The sequence below is a fragment of the Balaenoptera musculus genome, chromosome X (genome assembly GCF_009873245.2).
Source record: "Balaenoptera musculus isolate JJ_BM4_2016_0621 chromosome X, mBalMus1.pri.v3, whole genome shotgun sequence".
Classification (NCBI taxonomy): Eukaryota; Metazoa; Chordata; class Mammalia; order Artiodactyla; family Balaenopteridae; genus Balaenoptera; species Balaenoptera musculus.
This window is the reverse complement of record NC_045806.1, coordinates 6638985-6657619: the sequence shown is the minus strand read 5'-3', so window position 1 is coordinate 6657619 and position 18635 is coordinate 6638985. Positions and strand designations below refer to the sequence as shown.

The 18635-nt window shown below is 48.7% G+C and overlaps 1 protein-coding gene across 5 annotated transcripts in view; it reads right to left on the bottom strand.

Annotated features, from left to right (window-relative positions):
• The window catches only part of TBL1X (transducin beta like 1 X-linked), a 226573-nt gene extending 214808 nt beyond the window's left edge, over positions 1-11765 (bottom strand). The window contains exon 1 of one of the 5 annotated variants that reach the window (XM_036839112.1): positions 11745-11765. The gene's annotated coding sequence lies outside the window, so the exon portion shown is untranslated. Of the gene's footprint in view, positions 1-10638; positions 10868-11744 lie in introns of those variants that run through there. The other 4 variants (XM_036839113.1, XM_036839111.1, XM_036839115.1 and 1 more) reach the window with 4 other exon arrangements.
• Positions 11766-18635: the final 6870 nt, after the last annotated feature.

Below are 18635 nucleotides of genomic sequence, written 5' to 3'. Positions count from 1 at the left end.
CCCAAGACTTTCATTAAAACTAAATTTGTTACAGGAGCTTAAATGTCCTGATCTCTGGAGAGCAGAGACAAAGGTGCACAATGTAGATGTCAAAAATTCTACTTCCTGGGAATTCCCTGGCCGTCCAGTGGTTGGAACTCCGTGCTTTCACTGCCGAGGGCCTGGAGGGCCTGGGTTCGATCCCTGGTGGGGGAACTATGATCCCGCAGGCCACGTGGTGCAGACAAAAAAAAAAAAAATTCTACTTCCTGCTCCTCTCTTCACAGTAGGTGCCTTCTGAATATTACTGTAAAGAAAAGCAATCTTTTTTTTTTTTAAGGAGGAGATAAATATACCAGTTTACCAAAGGACAAATGAATGCCCACGGGGACCCTGACGAGAGTGAAATGAGGTGTGGTCCTGGCGCCCCGACGGTATGGAGAACAAGAGCATCGCTAGCTGCAGGCGTCTGCATGCACAGTGCAGGTCTCTGCTTCCCTTTACATACAAAGCTACGCTGCAAACTCAGTGTCCACAAAGGGAGACATAGGCACAAACACCAAAACCGAAGCTAACGTATCAATCATTTCAAATTAAACAAACAAAAACGCTGCTGTGGAAACCTGGAACTACTTGCGGTCGACATTTAGTGTCACGAAAACCAAAGCTTCAGCCATTCTCAGCAAACGACCTCAGCCAAAGACCTGAAGTTTGGAGGTGAGTCCTATGTCTCACCTCCACAGCCCACAATGTGGTCTGGGTTGCGAATGTAACTTTTGTATTTATTTACTCTCTGTAACACCAGTAATACAGCATCAACCAAAATGACAGTTTTCTCTTTTAAAAAGCCTCTAATGTGAAATGCAAAAAGTAAAAAAATAAAAGATTTAATGACAACCATGATGGATGAAATATGTTTCTGGAAAAAAACAACAACAAATAAACAGCCAGACTGAAGGCACCCAGAGACTTTTATCACAACCCAGTTCCAGCGCTATCTCACATCTTTTAAAGTTTGAATCACATAATTGACAAAAAGCCTGGTTTTGGGGAGCCCTGAGGGCATCCGTCAATGAAAGCAGCTGATTTATAAACAGAATTAAGTGATTATGAAAACACTGCGGTGTCATGAAATACTTAAAAAGCACAGCATTGTTCCAAAGTTTCCTCGTGCACCTGCAACTGGGATATTGTCATCTGGTTCTGAAACACAAATATTTTTTCAGCTTTAAAAACACGCACAATCCTGTAGATCCAAAACGTGCACAGTACCCTGTCAACGTTGTTCTTTCTTCCCCAAATCACATCATTAATAGCTGTGCCTCTGGAGGGATGTCCAATCTTTAAGCTGGCAGATCTCAGTCACAACACATGTGTGTGTATACACACACACACACACACACACATCGTGGCAGGGGAATACATCTGTGTCCCACTTTATTCAGGGACTTCAATATCAGCCCCTCATCACCTCTGGGGACCCCATCAGTGATCTCTAGATGCTTTTTCATTGCATATCCCTCTCAGTGAAAACCTTTTAAGCATTAACTCCAACTCATGTAACGTATTAACTAGAGATAACACACAACAAACATTATATGCATTTTCCATAGACCACAAATAGACATTTTGTAACTATTAAATAAACATACATAAACAGAGAACTTAAGTTTCTTCCTGCGCTCCAGTAAATCGCATTGTCACTGCCAGAGGCTATGCGGTCCACTTGGGAGCCCACTTTGCGAATTAAAACCTGAGACGAGGCATTTCTGTCACCCTCTGCCCCAACTAAACATGGAGACTATTGGTTTCAAGGAAATGTACCAGGCGGCCCATGAAATTTATCAGGCAAGTCTAATTTCCACAGGCCTCTCCCCTTGTTCTCATCTGGTCTACAACAATTTCTGTCATGCACTGGACACATGAGATCATTACTTCTTATTTTCACCAACTTCTGAGCTGGGTGCCCCTCCAACGCTGTTTCTCCTGGCAAGGCTTTTTGAAGAATTACGCTACAGATCTCTGGAAATTGTTGAAACTGGCACAGAATCATCGTGCATCTTAGAAATACAAACCTAATGTGATATTTTTTCATAATCAGATTAGGAGTTAAACCAAAGCGTGTCTCCCAAGACTGACCTGTGACTGTCAGGGACTGGCAACCCTTGTTTTTACGTTGATAACTGTGAATACTTGAGTCTTTACCAACACAGAGTTGGCATTCGAGTTTCAAGGGATTAGAATGCCTGATAAGATTCTGCTGGGAAAAGAACCTAAGGCAAGGACCCAAGTTTGTTCTGTCTCCCAAATGAATCAAATGGTAGAGACATCAGTTCTCTGCTCAGTTGCTTTTCTAAATACAGCCTAAAACTCGGCAACCACCTGGAACTTTATAGGTGCTGAGAATTATGTTTGCATACCGGTGCTACAGATGTCTGCATCATATGAACGGGGTAACATCCCTCCAACTCCACTTTCTCATTTCTCATCTTCAAACGGATGTCAAGATAAGAAGCGTACCTCGACGGGTAGAGCTGACCCAGCTAAGGCTAAAAATCACCCCAACGCACTAGAAACAAAAAGCACTGCTCAGTTACACAGAATTTTCTCCAGTTCCCAATCATGACTTACGTGGTCTTACCATATTAAAGTATTTGTTATTACTGATTTAAGAAATAAAATGGCATCACATACAGTAAGCTTCTTTTGCCCAAATTTCCATCTATTGGAAAGTTTAAACAAGCAGAAGTGTTTGCAAATTCGATACCGGATGTTCACACAGACTCTAAAGCCCAATGACAACGGGCAAGTCTATAATAGTATGAGTCAAGTTCTCCCAAGAAGCGGACAGTGTCCCTCTAGCCTTGCTCCAACATGGATGAGGCTGGGTGTCCAGGTTGCGGTAGACATGAGGAAAGTCTTCAACATCTTGGAGAGAGAGAAGGTGATCATCACGCCGGTGGGGGGGTGGGGGGGCGGGGAGAGTCCTCACCTCCTCCTGCCTCTGTATTCTCCCTGGGGGTTGGTGGTAAGTGTTCCAGAAAGGAAAGTGCTCCGGGCTGGCTATCTGGGGTCATATTCTGGGTTCCAGGCTCAAGGGAAGTAAGCAAAGAAAACTCTCATGTTTTCTTTTCAGGATTCCAGCTCCATCCACCACGATAGGAAAAAATGACAGGAATTCAAGGCAGAGACACTCTCTTCAAGAATAAACACTATGAATTTTGCCGCGAGTATTGTTTGTGCTTATTTTACAGGGTCTCCTGAAACTGGGAAACTACAACACTCGTAAGAGTTATTCAGAGGCACCCCACAGCCCAAAGTGTCTTCTGAATTGCTGGGGTCTTTTTTTACAGTAAAACATGCAACTAACTTAGCAATGTTAAGTTGAATATTGTTTATTTCAATCATGGGTAAAACGATAGTTAAAGCATGGAACATAGTTTACCCAAACTGCTAGTTAATATAAAACCACCATAATCCTTAACCTACAAAAGTGTTAAAAAAAAAAAAAAAAAAAAAGAGCTACACAACATTTAACGTGTGCCTTTTCCACATTACAATCTGCAAACACGGGGTAGGAGAGGCCTCAAGATCAGCTCATCAAGCCTTTCACTCTACACGTGAGGACACACACAGGTTCAACAACTTCACACAAGCAGGCAGGCAACCCAAGGCAGGACACAAGTCACCAAAACGCCAGGCAAAGGATTCTCTAGAAAACATGATATTCCTTATGTGATCACAAATAGTGAGATTACGACCCAAGGTAATATTCAGGTTAACAACCACATAGAAACACAGACATAGGAATTTATTTCTACAACAAACTAATGCAAACACAACTGGATATTTTTAGTGTACTTTTTAGTCACGTTATCAACCCACTGGGAAAACCACGCCTCTTAATGTGTGTCCTGTTTTTGAAACTAAAGACATGAGTCTAAAAAAAAAAAAAAAAAAAAAGACATGAGTCTAACCTACTGATACATTTTACATAGTACTGCTCCAGAAACAGTCTCTGAAAGTGCATCCAAAAATGTCCCATCTCAACTGATTTGGCAGCAAGGATCAACTGGCATAGGAAATGTGCAAATCCTATAGGCAGCTCCAACAAGATACCCGATATTTTTTCACTATGATTTCTTACAAGTATTAAGAAGCTCTAAGTTTTGGCTTTTCCTTGCTTTTGATAATATCCACAGTGCAAAATCATTCTGAGAAAAACACATGGGCCCAAGTGTGCTACAATATAAAATTCATGAGTCAAGGAAGGTGCTCGAAGAGTGGAGTGATTCACTATTAGGCATTTCATCCTGAGTTAAAATGTGATTACCGAGACCAGGAGAGCAGAGCTGATCGGCAGGTGCCCCGGGTTAGGGGCTGAGGGAGTGGGGAGTATGGAGGGAAAGCACCACGGACACCTTTGGGGTGACGGAATTTAGTTGTTTGGTATCCTGATGATGGTGGTGGTTACAGAAATTTAAGCATGCTGAAATTCATAATTTATCACATAGTAAATTTAGGAAATATATAGAGAATACATATGTGTCTGAATACGGCACGTGTGTGTGTTTGTGTGCGTATGCCAGCCCTGAAATTTAACTTAAGAAAAGCAAGCAAGCAATTGATGGAGACCACCGTAACTAAAAAAGATATATTATTATTGTCATTATTGGATATTTCCACACCAATTCCCAACTTCAGAGTAGAGGAAAACCTAAGGACACTGGGCTCCAAGCATGATAATAATCCTCCTTCTGTTAATACAAGCCTGAGAAACAGATTTTATTTTCTTTCTCTCTCAAGAAGAAAACTAAGGCTAGAGAAGGTAACATGTGCCCAGAGGCGGTCAGTGCATGGTGAGCTGGCTGCAAACCAAGTTTCCCTCAGAGCCACGTCCCCGACCCCATGATCACCAGGAGCCCACAGGGCCCCCAACCAGGCTGGGCTTGGCACTCCTCTGGGGGGGGGGGGGTCACAGGCCACGGGCTGGCTCAGGAGGACCAGACTCCAGGTGCCAGCAGTGCCCATTCGTGGGAGAGGGCCCCACTGCAGGTCCGCACCCAGCTGCCCCCAGCCGTTCACGAATCAACTACTCACAGGAGAGGACAGGGCCTGAAACAGCATCCAGAGTCCTGCAGGCCGCAAACGCCTCCCACACTGATGTGTCCGCCCGCCCTCCCAAGCACGGCGGTGGAGGTTACCCCAAGTCCAGGTTAACCGACATCTCGCTGGGCACAGAGAGGGTCCGAAAACAGCAGACAGGTACCGGGTGTTCCCCTGATAAATACCCAAGTCCCAAGAAGCCGACCAAAAGCGAGACCCGGTAAATCTGCAATGACATCCGCAAAACCAGCAGGAAGGAGCCGTGCAGGCGCGCTGGCATCGGGGCTCTAAAATACTCGAGTTGAGACAGAGCTCAGGCGACTCGCAGCCGCCCCCCCCGCCCCCAACAGCTCCTGGCCTTGCGCCGCTCCAGCCATCCGCTTCCCACTCCTCCTTTCCCTTCTCATTTACTTCCTAATGTATCCCAAAACGGCCTACGGGAGCCGCGAGAACCACAGCGCCGGATACCTCTCTTGACATCCAGCTGCCCGTGGACCTTGCTCAAGACAGGACTGCACGGTTGACAGCAGAACTCAGGGCTGGTGTCTCCACCCTGGCATCACGGGCATTAAGCGCCGGGTCGCTCTCTGGGGTGGGTCTGTCCCGTGCACTGTGGGATGTTACGCAGCATCCACGGACACCCCCGCCCCCCCGGACGCCAGGAGCATCACCGTCCCCCTCCCCCAACTTGTGACAACCACACGTCTCCAGACATTGCCAAAAGCTGCTTGACGGTAGGGGACAAAACTGCCCTGAGAACCATGGGCTGACCACAAGCTTCCAGAGCTCAACACTGAAAACACGGTTCCAGTAAGCCACCATCTCCGCTACCTTCGTCCCTACGACGTCCCTTTCTCTCGAACCTGCGAGTCACACGCTCCATCTCCACCTCTTCCTTCCCAACTACCAAGAACAAACCAAAGCCATGGAAACGGTACCCAACTTCCTCCATCAGAAGAAAATACTCTCTCCTCTGTTTCCAAGTTTAAATTTGCTCCAATTTAACTTTTCAATGGCTTCCAGTTCACATCTGCAATCTTCAATCAGGCAGTGGATTCTCAATAAATATTTGATGACGGCGATAATGCACAGAAGTGCTTTGCAGGAGGCGGCCACCTCCATGGTCAAGTTCCCGGGGAGCACATTCCTTAATGACTGCGTTTTTCCCCTGAGGTTTTAAACTCATTTTCTCAGAGCAGGCTCTTTCCCTCCACAAACATGTTGACTGTTTGTCCCTTCCCACATCCAGCGTTTATTTTGGTTGCTGGGTCTCGCTCTGCTCACGTGGCCGGGGCCATCCAGTTGGTCGAGCCCCATGGAAAGGATGGACAGGAGGGAGGGCCAAGGAGGGCAAGACCCGAGGGAGAGACTCACATCCAGTCTCCACTCAGGAGGCCAGTTACTTCCTTCACGCTAAAAATAGGTATGGAAAAAAAAATAAAAGTTTATCTTTCCAACTTAAAAAAAAAGTTTACAAAATGACTTTAGTCTTGCTTCCTGATTGAAACTATTTTTTAAACGTCTTGGGTGGTGAAAGATTAACAACTTATTGGAAGTCACGTACTCTTCTTTTTTAAGGGAGTAAAAGGAGGCAAACGCAAGGTATCCGGGGACACCACACCTGGGACAGTCTCGCCTCACAGGGCAGAGTGATCGTGCTTGTCCTCTGGCCCGGGTCAGGCCTGGCAATAACCACGTGTGCAGAGCCCAAGACCCAGACACCTGGCGGAAAGCTCAAAGAGGGGGCAGCCTCAGGGTTGGGGTGTGGGGTCCTCCCTCCCAATAGGTAACTGATGAAGGGTCTGAATTCCTGACACTCAGGACCTACATGAGATGGCTCTTGTGGGCCTGGCTTCCCTCTGCAGGAACCCATTGCCCGCCTCTGGAAGAGAATCATGGATATCCCAGGTGTCTCAAAAGCTTGACAGGTCACAGCAGTCCTGAGAGAAAGCAAGAGTGAGGACAAATGGCAGAGGGGGATCTGGGAAGTCACCTCTCTCACAGATGCAAAACTGGGTTTTTCCCCCCAACCACAAATAAAATTTCTAATACGTTGCTATAAAAAAATACAAAAGACTATGCAAAGAACACACCAACTAAGTAATAAAAATAACATCCTGACTCAGGGACCAGTATACAGGAAACGGCCAGCACTCAGCCGCTTTTAAAAAATACTTTGACTATTGTTAAGCCTCACTTTGTTGGAAGGATTCCTGATCAGTCTTTTAATAAGAGAAGATTTTACCCTCAAGAAATTAAACCTTAAAACTTAAGACATAAACTTGGGGGGAGGGGTAGGTAGCCCATGGCGAACACCGCTTTAAACATATCAGATAAGGCCTCTAAATCACCTAAGGCCTCTAAATCACCTACGAGGGGCTTCACTGACGGTGACACCTTGGGCTCCCCACCATCCCAAGAGATGTTCGCCACGACACACTCAAAGGCAGGCAACACGGGGACTGGCTATGCCATTTTTCAGATGGGGAAACTGAGGCACAAAGACACTAAATGCCGTGTCCAAGGTTAAATACTCAGTGAGAGACTCCAGCTTGGAGTTCTGGTTTTCTAATTCAAAAGTGATCCAAACCACCTCAATCTAAAAAACCACAGCTGTCAACCTCACTGAAATCACTTTCCTAGGTCACCTGCTAGCTGAAATGGGCCTGCCTTTTTTTTTTAAAAGTCTACCAGTAAATTATTTCAAACTCTTACAACCTCTCCCCTCCTCCCACAAAAAGTAAACTAACTCTCTTTACTGCCTTCTTTATTAATCCTTACTTGCAGTAACTATAGAGAATCGCCTTCCAATAGAACGTTCTGCAAGTTCTGCGCTGTCCCAATATGGCAGCCACTAGTTACACACATCTATTGGGTATGTGAATTATGGGTAGAGCACTGAAAGAACAGAATTGTTTATTTAGTAACAACAGAATTGTTACTGAATTTTAATTAACTTGAATCTAAATATGCACATGTTGGCTAGTGGCTGCCACACCAGATAATTAAGCTACAGATGAAAACAATCTTTCCACTGTGGTGGACATTTCATGATTTCTGCTGAGATTCACCTAGGTGTACAAACAGATTTCAATGTAGGTTCTTCTGTGTGGGAGAGGGAGAGAAAGAGAGAGAGAGAGAGAGAGAAATTGTGTGTGTGTGTGTGTGTGTGTGTGTGTAATTTAACGAGCTTGTCTCCAAGTGGGAAGATTCACACTATGTATACACAGGAAGGCAAAATAACACCAAGCTTAAGAGCTGGGCTTTCGGAATCAAACAATCCTCCCTCCACCATATATTAACAAGTCAGTGTCCTCTGAAGTAAAATGAAAATAATTGCTGCACACAGGGCATTAAGTGCCTGTAAAATCCTCACTGCATGGCATTAGAGTAACATTAGGAAAATTATCTACCTGCACAATACCATAACAACTAAAACTTACAGGCAGCGTTGTAGTTTTCAAAAAAATTACACGTACATTCCCTCTTTCTGTCCTTGCACTACCCAATGAGCACCACGATTTCAGTTCCCGTTTTTATTTTTACACATACAGAAAACGACACTCAGAAAAGTTACAGGACTTGAAGGTCAACGGTAGAGCAGAACAACAGGGTGGGCCCTTTCACTAGTTCAGGCCAAACGGGGACAAAGGCTGCTTTTCTAGCAAAGCGTTAGGTGTCCTGATGGAGCTGGACTCGGGCTCTATTCCCCTTTCTGCTGGCTAGCGCTGAAACCCTCCTAACAGCTCACCCAGGTAGACTCATGATGCCATCACACAGATGAGAAAACTGAGACTCCCATGGTTAAAGGTGAGATTCGAGACCAACTAGGATACCACACACTTCATTTAAACACCCAAACTTTCAGGAGGGGTGAGCTTTGGGAGATTTAAGGGTCAAGGTGTGAAATTTAAATGAGGGGTGTTGACAATTCCTGGAGTGACTTAAGCCCTGGACAGAAGCACAAGAAGAGCCAACCTCAGAAGATCCAATGACACACACCCTGCTGTGCACAACACCAAATCAACACCTGAAGTCTCCATTTTCGTCCCACAGGCGTGTGTTCCCTTCAGGTCTAGAATATCCTTAAGGGGCTATCTTAATAAGTGGGTCAAGTGATGCACTTCAACTTTCATCCCTGGATTCATCATCCAGCTGGGGGGTTTTCCACGAAAATCTGCCGTACGTTTGAGATATTAACATCCCTAAACATAAAAGAGTCATCTTCACGTCTCAACTGTTCCATACTCAACATTCGCACCCCCCTCCCACCCATCGCGTCTTTCCTAGGAATGACTAGTTGTAAACTTTTCATAAAATCGTCCTGGGCAATTTCCTACACCGAGGCCACCGTTCAGGACGGAAGAGTGGCGCTCCCCTCCCCCTCCCAGGCTGGAGTCCCGCCCCTCCCCTTTCAGGTTAACCCAGGGACCCAGGCGGCGCGCCTGGAGAGAAAAACATCCAGCAGTCAGGTCAAACCACATGTGACAAAGCAAAGCAGAAACCGTGGCACAAGGAATAGGGCATGGGTTTCTGTTTCTTTTGGGGTTCTGCTCTACAACATCAGCAACAGAAAAGAAAAAAGAAAAAAAAAAAAAAAACACCCCACTTCCGACTCTAACTTTGTGGAATTTCCAAAGCGAGGGGCTCGGAGAATGCGAGGCCGTGCTAAGAACGAGCCCCGGCGCGGGCCTCACCGCTCACGGACAGCGCACGTGAAGGGCAGGCCCTAACCCAGCGCCCGCGGGCCTCTGGCAGCCCCCAACTGTCAAGGACCCGGCGACCTCCGGCGACCCCCGAAGGCGCGCCCCACCCCGTTCCGAACACCGGCCCCCGTGGGCAAGGTCCCCCTGGGGAGCAGCGCCCAGGACGCGAATCTGGGGGCACCCCTCCCCCCAGCCCGGGAGCAACAGGTCTGCAGCCTCCCCAGGCCGCGCTCCGCAGACCCGGCCCGACCAGGGACGCCCCCCCGTCCGCCGAAGTCGCCCCCAGCCCGCACTCCTCGCCCGGGCTGGGGAGCTCCCGACTTCCTTGACAGTTTCTGCGGCTCATGAACTGAGCCGCCCAGGGCCCGCGCCGCCGCGCTTCCAGCCGGCCCGGGGCTGGCCGGCCCGCGCCCGGGGATGAATGGGGCTCCCCTCCCCCCACGGGGGATCCCGCGGCGGCGCAGGTCCGTCCAGCCAACCCCGGGTTGGGCAGACAAAGGGGCACCGGGGGACAAATCGAGCGCTTCCCCAAACTTGCCGGCCGCCTCCCCCTCCCCGAAACAAAGGAGCCCCCCAGCCTCCGCCCGCCCCCAACGCGCCGGCACTTTGGGGAGCAACCAAAACGGGGTATTGTGCAGCCTGCAGAGAGCGCGCCGCACCCCAGCCCAAGCCCGAGAGACACTTGGGGACCTGCCCCTCCAAAGCCCCGGAGGCGGACGGAGCGTGCGGGCGCCCCAGGCCGCCGGCCTGACCCCGGAGGGAGGGAACCGCCGGCCCCCACGCGGGACAAGTTGGCGCCCCCCCCCGCCCCACCCTGCGCCCGGCCGGCCGAGCCCCGCGCACTCACCTCGCCGCGAGCAGCGCAACTTGCGGCGGCGCCGCCGCCCCGAACCTCCCTCCGGCCGGCCGTCGCCGAGCCCGGGCCGTGCCGCGGCCGAGGAGGGCCCGGCACCCGGAGCAGCCGCGCGCCGCCCCCGGGCCGCCCCCGCCCCGCCGCAGCCGAGTCCCCGAGAGGCGCGGGCGCTGGAAAGTTTCGGATGCCGAATGGCGGCCGAGGGCGCTGCGGCGGCGGCGGCGGCGGGGCGGGGGCGCTGGCGGCACCTCGCTCCCGAGCGCAGAGAGTGCGGGGGGGGGGGGGGGGGCTGGGGCGGGAGCGGTGGCGGCGGCAGAGGGCGGGACGGCAGGAGGGACCGGCACGGGCAGTGACCTCCGGGGGGAGCGGCCGCCAGCGCGCCGACCCCGGCCGGGAGGACTGCCAGGGAGCCCGCCTCCGCCGCCGGGCCGGCCCCTCCCCCCACGGCCCCCAGCCCGCACCCTCCCCCACCGCCGGGGAACGGGAGCCCGGGTCCCCCCCCGACACCCCCCCCACACGCCCGGGGGGGAGGGGCGCGTCCCAAGCCGGTCCCTCCCCCACGGAGGGTGAGGCCACCAGGCCTGCCCTCCCCCACAGCCAAGAGGGGGAGAGTCCGCCCCCAACACAGCCCCTCCCCCAGGGCTCCAGGGCAAGACTCGCGTCCCGAGCCGCCCCGTCCCCACGGCGGGGGAACCTGCAACCCTCCCCCGTCCCTCACCCCTGACTCTGCTCTCCCCGCCGCGCCCGGGGTGGCTGAAGGGAACCCGGGTCTCCCTAGTGTATCCGAACCCCGTCCCTTCCTCGTGGCCTCCATGCGGGCGGAAGGAGACGCAGGCCTGTGCCCACCCCGTCCCAGGCCCGGACCCAGCCAGGAGGGGACAGGAGCCCGGTCACCAGCACCGCGGTTTCCAGGGGAGGGGGGAACCGGGCCACCGCTCTGTTACCCTCCCCCACCTCCAAGAAGCAGCCGCCCAGCTGCCCTAGCAGAACCCCTGCAACCTGCCTGAGGACGCCGCTCCCTCAAAATCGGCGGCCGGGAGGGCACCCCAATGGTCTCCTCCCCTCCCCGGAAAAGTGGGGGCCCAGGGGGGAGCCTCGACCTTTGCAAAATGCCTCCAGCGAAGAGCCGGCAGTGCGTGGGGAGAAAGAAACTCGGGCCCAGCGGGGTGGAGGCTCCCGGCGGGGGCAGGGGGAAGAAGCCGGGCCCTCGGGCCTTCTCACCCCCGCCCCCGCCCGGAGGCGTCGGGCCTCGGGCCCCGGCCAAGTGCTAAGGTTGCCGCAGCTCGCTCGGCCCAGCTCTGGTGAACCCGAGGCCCCAGCGCTCCTGCCTGCCCTCCTGCTTGGCGACAACTGCCCCCCACTCGAGGCCTGAGTTCACTTAAACAAACATCTGCACCCACCCGCCGGCACCTTGGGTGTCTGCTTTGCCGAATATTTTAGAATAAGTTTGCCCCTCCCTTTGGCGTATAAGGAGCTTCGCCCCAAGAGCCCAGTACACACTCAGCGTTTTACACTGGAACCTCACTTGCTCCTTGCTGGGACACCGGGCCATTTGCTGTACTGGTTGTGCGGAGAGGGGGCCCGAAGTGAGTGTTTAAGGGGCTGGTCCTCCATCAAAAAGGCAGACTAAAAATTATGCTGCCAAATATTGCTGTGAAACGTCAGTGATGTAAAACGACGGTTGCTGCACATTATTATTAGAGCACATCAATAAAAGATACACTTACACAGTCTCCATAATTGTGAATCAGCAGAATAGATTTTGCCTTATTTTGTATCAGTTGCCATTCAAGGCCCCCCAAAAGGACGTGGTGGGACCTTCCCTTGAGCTTGCCCGTCGTTGCTCCCGGGCTCCCTGGGCTTGTGAGGACTGATGCTGAGGTATTAACAGGCAATCGAAAAACCAGGGGGGCAACAGAAAACCCGAGCGAGCTCCTGATGCAACCCTGCCCGGGTTACACGTGCTTCCCTTCCCCCACCGCCTGCTGATGGGAGCGCTGCGTTTTTTCCGCCTGTAGGGTCACATTGTGGTTGATTGATTCTCCTTTCGCCTTGCTCAGTCATTCAGATTTGGAAAGTAAATAACAAGTTGACATCATTACAGCTCTCGGCTTTACTGGGACACGGCCCCCGGCTACCGCATACTCTCGAGTAGCCGCGCAGCCAAACTGGCCCTCTGGCTTGCCAGCCGTGCTTGTTGTTAGCCGCTTGGAAATTCCGAACTGAACACGATGAAAAGGTTCCTTGGTATGTTTTGATTACTTGGCAGACGCCAATCATTTAAAGTATGAGAAAGTGGTGGAAATCCTCGCTTCCAAACTAGGACCCGGTGTGACCACTTTTTTTACAGCTGGTCTTCCGTAGCTAACAATGCGAGGGAGCTTGGAATCCATCTTGCCTGTTTGATCGTGTCCCAATAATCCTAACGATCTTCTTGCAAGTAAGGAGTCGAGCACTTTTATCACAGACTCCTAGGAGCCCCCAGGGACTCTGTAAGACCTCAGACAGGAAACGCGACCCCCTACATTTATCCTAATAACACCGAGAAATTCCACCTTCTGAATGCTAGACGGGTGGTAGGAACGTGTTAAATTAGACTATTTTATTTAATCTGTTTTGCAGATTTTTCGAATGGTGTAAGAAAAGAGGAGAAAAAGCACATTAAAGTAGAGCAGGAAAGGAGCTAGTGCGTTCTGACAAAAGTATAAAGGTTAATTTGGAGGCTGTGAGCAGCAATGATCTACACAGGTATCCACTGCACAATATCTATATTCCAAACAAGTATTTTTGGTTGCTGACTGCAGGGGGCTGGAATACAAGAATCCGATCGCAACAAATGCTATCAGTATTCCCCCTAAACAGTAGCCAAATGTTTAATAAAAAGGCAGCAGGAACCCACACAAATATAGTCAACTAATTTTTGACAAAAGAGCAAAGGTATTTCAATGGAGAAAGAATATCCTTTTTAACAAATGGTGCTGGAACAACAGACATCCATAGACAAAACAAACAAAAAAATTAATCTAGCCCAGACCTCAAGGCTTTTCACGGAAACTAACTTAAAATTGATCATGGGCCTAAAAGTAAAAAGCAAAAACATAAAACTCCTAGAAGGTAATGTAGGAGAAAATCTAGACAACCTTGGGTTTAGCAGTGAGTTTTTAGATACAACACCAAAAACATGATCCGTGAAAAAAAAAAACTGATGAATTGGACTCACTGAAATTAAAAACTTCTGCTCTGCAAAAGACACTGTTAATGAAAAGACAAACCACAGACTGGGAGATATATTTGCAAAATCCATATCTGATAAAGGATTATATCCAAAATATGCAAAGAACTCTCAAAACTCAACAATAAGAAAACAATACAGAATAAAAATGGGCAAAAGATCTGGAAAAAAAAAACTCACCAAAGAGATATACAGATGGCAAACAAGCATATGAAAAGATGCAGAATATCACATATCACAATGAAAACGCACATTAAGACAAAATATGGGGAATTCCCTGGCAATTCAGGGGTTAGGACTTGGCGCTTGCATTGCCGGGGCTGTGTTCTGTCCCTGGTCTTGGGACTAAGATCCCACAAGCCACGCAGCTCGGCAAAAAATCAAATGCTAACAGGGTGCTGAGCAACAGGAACTCTTCCGCGTTGCTGGTGGGAATGCGAAACGTAAGACCACTTTGGAAGACAGTTTGGCAGTCTCTTACAAAGCAAAACATACGATCCAGCAACCATGCTCCTAGGTGTTTACCCAACTAAGTTGAAAACTTATGTCTACACAAAAACCCACACAGGAATGTTCAGCAGTTTTACTCACCAAACACCGAAAGCAACCAAGATGGTCCTCAGTAGGTGAATGGATAAACAAACTGTGGCACATCCATACAATAGAATATCATTCTGCAATAAAAAGAAATGAGCTATCAAGGCATGGGAAGACAAGGAGGAACTTTAAATGCCTATCACTAAGTGAAAGAGGCCAATCTGAAAAGTCTACATACTGTATGAGTCCAACTCTACGGCATTCTAGAAAAGGCAAAACTGAAAAGATCAGTGGTTGCCAGGGGTTCTGGGGATGGGAAAGAAGGGACGCATACGGGGAACACAAGGGATTTTCAGGGCAGTCAATGGATTCTGCATGATACTGTAGTGGCAGATACATGACATTTTGCATTTGTCCAAACAGGTAGACCTGTACAGAAACGGAAGTGAACTCTAATGTCAGCTGTGGATTTTATCAATATTGATTCATTCATTGTAACAAATGTACTACTGTTACATAAAAGATGTTAACACTGGAAATGGTGTGTGGGAGGAGGAAAATTGGGAACTCTCTGTACTATATGCTAAACCGTTCTGTACATCTAAAACTGCTCTTTAAAAAAAAGTCTATTTTTTTTTTTTTTTAAAAAAGACAGTAGGAAGAGATGTTAAACTTCTCGTGAGAATTACTGCCCAGTTTTCATGGAATCCAATATGTAATTTCATCGAGGCCCATCTGATGTTCTACGGCTCCTAACACATAGGCCAATATTTGTTTGCATGACTGGCCTACTCAGAAAGGCCTGAGAGTCCAGGATTCGTGTGCTCCATGCCACAGTGACCTCTCGGTGATGTTTGCAGAGCATGTCTCAGCTTTGAGGAAGCATCTGCCACAAGCTTCTCTTATGAAACAAAGAAGAGGGGTGTGCTCGCCAACTTCACTTACAACCCTCTGGCCGAGGTTTGCTTTGGGACTTGCTTCTAATTTTCCTCAGGGAGACTGGAACCGAAACTACAAAGGGAGATGGTTGTATCAGGTGGTAGCACGTGGTGAACGCACTTGGAGAAGTAAACAGGAGTGAGGACAGAGATTTCCATCACCTGCCTGCCGTGGATGTGAGATGAGGTGGGTGGTCGCCCCTTCTGCTCCCCTTGACCTGGGTAGGCATCCAGTCTTTTTTTCAAGATAGGATGAATTGTGTCTCCCACCTCAAATCCATATGTTGAAGTCCTAACCCCCAGCACCTTAGCATGCGACTGTTTTTGGAAAGACAGCCTTTAAAGTAGTAAATAAATCAAGTGCAGTCATTAGGGTGACCCTTCCTTATCCAATCTGACTGGTGTCCTTATAAGAAGAGGAGACTGGGACACAGACATGCACAGAGGGAAGACCGTGTGAAGACACAGCAAGGAGGGAGGACTCGGGAGAAACCCACCCTGCCGACACTTTGACTTGAACTTCCAGCCTCCAAGACTGTGAGAAAATAAATTTCTGTTTGTTTGTTAGTCTTTTTGGCTACGCCGAGTGAAGGATCTTAGCCCCCCGATCAGGGATCGAACCCGTGCCACCTGCATTGGGAGTGCAGAGTCTTAACCGCTGGACCGCCAGGGAAGTCCTAATAAATTTCTGTTATTTAAACCACCCAATCTTCGGTGCTTTGTTATGGCAGCACGAGCAGACAAATGCATGTGAGTTATTGCTGTTTTTTTTCTATTTGGAATGTCACATTCAGTCCACATCCTTTGAATACTGAAAACACCTTGCATTGGGCATGGGGGTGTTCGTGCACAGTGTCGAATTTGATCCTCCCAGTAATACTGGAGGGCAGGGATTTTTATCTCCAATGCTCAGAGTAAAAGACTTGGCCCAAGAGGTTAAAGGATTGAGAGGAGGGGGTTTGTAAGCACTTCTACGCCCCAGACCTTCTTTGGCAAGTTACTGACTATATTGATTACCACTGCATAAATACATAAAATAATATACATAAGATTACAAGGAAACTCGATTCTGTAAAAATATGGTTAAATTAAAAAAAGGAATTCCAATGTCATAATACATGTGTTTCTTTCTCAGTACTTCCAATCATAAGCTCTAGAGGTGGTACTAATAACTTCTGTCATTTCAAAGTAGTGGTGGGTACAAATAAAATCTGCTTCAACTCTAACCTGCTCTGAAAATACATCAGACTTCTCTTGGCGACAAATTGGTAACAAATCAAAGATACAGTTAATGCTACTGTCATCTCTTCTATAGTCATAGTTGTCAGAAATGCTCAATTTGGGTTAACTGCAGAGGTTTTCCCCATCCATGTTCATGGACCCCCTGCAATCTCTCCCTGGGACCTTCCTGCCAAGGGAGGAAGTGCAAGCTGCATCCCATGACTCTCTATGGCCCTTCTGCCTACCTAGACTCATCCATGCCACCACCATGGACCCCCTCCCATGGCTCATGGGCCAGGACCCTAGAGTGAGATGACTTTAAGGGGATGCCAAAAACTTACTCATCCAGATAAGTAATACATGTTTCCCTGGTGGCGCAGTGGTTGAGAATCTGCCTGCCAATGCAGGGGACACGGGTTCGAGCCCTGGTCTGGGAAGATCCCACATGCCGCGGAGCAACTAGGCCCGTGAGCCACAACTACTGAGCCTGCGCGTCTGGAGCCTGTGCTCCGCAACAAGAGAGGCCGCGATAGTGAGAGGCCCGCGCACCGCGATGAAGAGTGGACCCCACTTGCCACAACTAGAGAAAGCCCTCGCACAGAAACGAAGACCCAACACAGTCATAAATAAATAAATAAAAATTTAAAAATAAATAAAGCAAATAATTTTTAAAAAAAGATAAATAATATTATAACGCCGTATTTTAAGACTCTAAATTAATGCCAAAAAAATGCCTCCCTGATGAGCAAAATATCAAAAGGTGTTATAAAGACAGGTTCTGGGAAGGAGTAATTAACAAGACAGGCAAAATTCCCTGCCCTGATGGAGATTCTGTGCTAGGACAGGAGTTGGCAGAGGACAGCTCTGATACCTGTTTTTGCACAGCCTGCAAGCTAAGGATACGTTTTTTTAAAGACTGGGGAAAAAAATCAGAAGAATAATGATACTTTGTGAGATGGAAATTGTGTAAAATTTGCATTTCAGTGTCCGTATAAATAAAGTTTTATTGCAACACAAACATGCCTACTCCTTTCCAGCTTACAGTGCTGTAATAGCAGAGCCAAGTGGCCCACGAAGCGGGAATAACATTGACTTTTTGGCCTAGAAACCCTTGTTTCTAGGAGACTGAAGGACTCAAGGTTGCTAACCTCTTCCTAGGAAAATTGTTTTCTTTATTATAGCGTGTTTTCAAAAACTTTCCAGAAAAAGTTAAATTAAGGAACACCCTTTTTTTACATATTTAAGAAAAAGGAGGAGGAAAATGATGGTGGAAAAGAAGCAGAGGGTGTCTTTAGGCACCAAGCCCATCCTGTTTGTGGGTGGGGACGGATCTTAGAAGAGCAGAAATGCCTGGGGACAGCCCCCCACTCAAAGTGGGTAGGGGCCATCCAAAGGACTCAGCAAAATTAAATGTATCTTGATAGGAGCAGATGCCGGTGAGCAAAGGAAGAACCGAGCTGACAGGAGCTGTATGTCTTTCCTATGTGACAAAGTTTTCTTATAGTTTTCTAAACGTTTTCAAAGACAACCTCACCCATTGTCGTAGCAACCTATGATGTGACTGGGGAGATACAATCGCCATCATACTCATTGTACAGGGGAGGAAAGTTGAATCTCACAGAGGTTAGTGGCTGTATCAGTTTCCTCTTGCTGCTGTAACAAATTACCACACACTTAGTGGCTTAAGAAAAACTTATTATCTGACCATTCTGGAGGCCAGAAGTCCCACATGGGTCTCACTGGGCTAATTAATATTGAGTTGTTGGCAGGACTGATTCTTTCCAGAGGCTCCAGGGGAGAATCTGTTTCCTTGCCTTTCGCAGTGTCTAGAGCCCAAATTCCTCGGCATGTGACCTCCTTCTGGTCCTGTCCTTCTCACAATCCCCAGCTGCTCTTCCGCTGCCCTGCCCCCTTCCAATTTCAAAGATCCTGGTGATTAGGTTAGGCTAAACTGTCTAATCCAGTCTAAACTCTCCATTGCAAGATTCTAAATTTAGCCACATCTGCAAAGTCCCTTTTGCCACAGAAGGTGGCATTTTCACAGGTTTCAGGGCATTCAAGTG